A 3,823-nucleotide genomic window follows, 5' to 3' on the forward strand; every position below is an offset into this window, starting at 1 on the left:
TTACAGACTGCTATCAGTTACCTGGGAATGATTACAGACTGCTATCAGTTATCTGGGAGTGATTACACACTGTAATAAGGTACATTGCTGTGATTACAGACTGCTATCAGTTACCTGGGAATGATTACAGACTGCTATCAGTTATCTGGGAATGATTACAGACTGCTATCAGTTATCTGGGAATGATTACAGACTGCTATCAGTTATCTGGGAATGATTACAGACTGCTATCAGTTATCTGGGAATGATTACAGACTGCTATCAGTTATCTGGGAATGATTACAGACTGCTATCAGTTATCTGGGAATGATTACAGACTGCTATCAGTTATCTGGGAATGATTACAGACTGCTATCAGTTATCTGGGAATGATTACAGACTGCTATCAGTTATCTGGGAATGATTACAGACTGCTATCAGTTATCTGGGAATGATTACAGACTGCTATCAGTTATCTGGGAATGATTACAGACTGCTATCAGTTATCTGGGAATGATTACAGACTGCTATCAGTTATCTGGGAATGATTACAGACTGCTATCAGTTATCTGGGAATGATTACAGACTGCTATCAGTTATCTGGGAGTGATTACAGACTGTAATGAGGTACATTAGAGTGATTACAGACTGCTATCAGGTATCTGGGAATGACTGAAGATTTGTAATCAGATATCAGTGTGATCACAGACTGTAATCGAACATGACGATAGTTAGGCATTGTAATTAGATATGGTGAAATGATTCACGATTGTCATCAAATAATTGGGAATGATTACAGAATGCAGTCAGATATCATGGAGTGATTTAAGAGTTCAGTCCAATATTTGAGATTTGGGGGAGTGATTGTGGACTGATCACATATCACATATGGTGGCGCGTGTATGGAATGAGCTGTCAAATGGGACTAGATCAGATTGGGATGCCTGGTCAGAGTGGATGAAGTGTCTGTTTCCATACTCTATGACTCATAAGGCCATTCACTCATTGGAGAGTGAGTGGGACAGACAGAGAGACAGAGGGCAGAGAGAGGAGAGAGACAGAGACAGAGAGACAGACAGACAGAGAGACAGAGAGAGAGACAGACACAGAGAGAGGGAGGACAGAGAGAGGGGAGAGACAGAGACAGAGAGACAGACAGACAGAGAGAGAGAGACAGAGAGAGAGACAGACACAGAGAGAGAGGGCAGAGAGACAGACAGACAGAGAGAGACAGAAAGAGAGAGACAGAGAGAGAGAGACGGACAGAGAGAGAGAGAGACAGAGAGAGGACAGAGAGAGGGGAGAGACAGAGAGAAAGACAGAGAGATAGAGAGAGGACAGAGAGAGGGGAGACTGAGAGAGAAAGACAGAGAGAGAGAGAGGAGAGAGAGACAGAGAGATAGGTGATTGGTGATGGTTTAATCTGAGGGTTACCAACCTCATGTGTAGGCAAGTCCGACATGGGAGACCTCAACTGGAACTGAATTGACACCAGTCCGCGTGGCAAACCAGCTGTCCAGCCAACCGAGCTAACCAATATGCAGTCATCAGCATAACTGGTTTAAATGGGATAGTGCCTTCGGATAGACATTTTTCACCCAAGATTAAAACATAGGGATAAGGGCTCATGCCCGAAACGTCGATTCTCCTGCTCCTTGGATGCTGCCTGACCTGCTGCGCTTTTCCAGCAACATATTATCATTCCAAGAGGAAGGCTTCCTATACCGAAGCAATGGTGGAATCCCTTGCTGAGTTACCCCGAGTCCAACCTCTAGGGATATGGTTTCACTGGCGGACTTTAATCCAAGAGATGAATTGTCGAACTGAACACTGGTCTCACTACGGGGAATCTGAAACGATTGCAGTTAGAAAGATTTTTCAAATCTGCCGTCCTTACCTGGTCTGGCCTACACGTGACTCCAGACCCACAACAATGTCGCTGCCTCTTAATGGTCTTAGCACGCCATACTCGGGGTAACTGGGGACGGGCAACAAATACTGGCTTTAACGGTGATGCCAACATCCCGAGAAAGGAGAGCTATCAATACCCTCTGATCGGGCTGACAGGCAGAGTTTGCCATGGTGGGGGTCAAAGCAGTACGCTGATGCCTGTAACTTACCCCAAAGTAACCATGGGATCCCTGGAGAGTGGAAGCAGACCATTCGGCTCATACTGACTCTCCAGCCCATCCTTTCCCGATAACCCTGCACTGCCCATGGCCAATCCACCCTAACCTGCACATCTTCAGACTGTGGGGGCAAACCAGGGCATCTGGGGAAAACCCACCCAGACGCTGGGGAAAACACGCAAACTCCGGGCTGTCACCCAAGGGTGGGATTGAACCTAGGTCCCTGGTGCTGTGAGGCAGCAGTGCTAGCCCCCCCTGCCACCCTTTAGCCAAAACCTTCTGACTAAATCAAAGCTCCTCTTGTTGATGGGTTCAAATCCCACTCCAAAGATTTCAGTCACAAATTCTGGCTGATAGGACAACGTGGTAGAGAAGGAGCACTGCACTGTCATGACAGCCATTTAAAAACAGAGGTGAGGGACCATTGTCTTTCTCTGAGGATTGAGTGCCTTTGAAATTCCCTTCTACAAAAGGCAGTGGATGAACAGTCTTCAAATATTTAAAAGGCAGAGGTAGGTAGATGAATGAAGGGGTAAAAGATGATCAGGGATTTTCAGAGACCTAGAGGTGAGGTTAAACTCAGATCTCATTGAATGGCAGAGCGGGCTCAAAAGGGGTTGAATGGCCTCCACTCCTTTTTCCTACGTAGGAGGCCGTTCAGACCCCTGGCTCATTCTGGCGTCCAACTATCTCATGGGTATGAACGTCTGCCTGGCACTGACCCATTCTCCGTGCTCCTGGCTCAGAAAAATCGGCCAGTTTTGGTTTGGTTTCAACCAACGGATCATTTCGGAGCTTAACCCGCAGGGTGTTAGATGGGGGGATTCAGGCACCACCGAGGGAAGGGGTAGTGGGTGGAAAATCAGTGGTGGGTTGGTCATCTGGACTGAGCGCATACCAAGGGTAGGTTACATTGGGTAGGGTTAAGAGAGAGGGTGGTCAATGCTGGCAGAGTCAAGAGCAACAGTGCCACGTGCATGACATCACTCATACCCTCAGTATCACTTGTCACCCAACAAACTTGGGCAGGACTCGGGGAGTGCAGCACAGTCAGAGATGCCAGCTTCCTCACAAGGTGCCAAAGTGCAGAGAGTTGTGCCTCTCCGATGGATGGCAAGGACCCGGGGAAGGGGGTGCCCTGCTAACATTTACCCAACCTCACCACAGAGAGAACAGTACGAACCCTGTCATTCTTGGCTCGTTGGCCGTGGGACCGTGCCACGTGCAAGTTGTCTGATGTGTTGCCCGCTTTACTTTCAAAAAGTCAACCTAGAAGATAGGAGCAGAAGTAGGCCGTTCAACCCTCTGAGCCTGCTAGGCCATTCAAGATGATCTTCCAACTCAGACCCCTGTTCGCACTTTCTCCCGTAAGAACCATCGCGAAATCTTCCTTGAAAACTCAGTGTTTCGGTCTCAACTGCTTTCTGTAGTAGTGAACCCCACAGGCTCCCCACTCTTTGGGTGAAGATTAGAATAGATTACTTACAGTGTGGAAACAGGCCCTTCGGCCCAACAAGTCCACACCGACCCTCTGAAGCACAACCCACCCAGACCCATTCCCCTACATTTACCCCTTCACCTAACACTATGGCCAATCCACCCTAACCTGCACATCTTTGGACTGTGGGAGGAAACCCACGCAGACACGGGGAGAACGTGCAAGCTCCACACAGTCAGTCGCCTGAGGCGGGAATTGAACCCGGGTCTCTGGCGCT

The sequence above is a fragment of the Chiloscyllium plagiosum genome, chromosome 41 (genome assembly GCF_004010195.1).
Source record: "Chiloscyllium plagiosum isolate BGI_BamShark_2017 chromosome 41, ASM401019v2, whole genome shotgun sequence".
Classification (NCBI taxonomy): Eukaryota; Metazoa; Chordata; class Chondrichthyes; order Orectolobiformes; family Hemiscylliidae; genus Chiloscyllium; species Chiloscyllium plagiosum.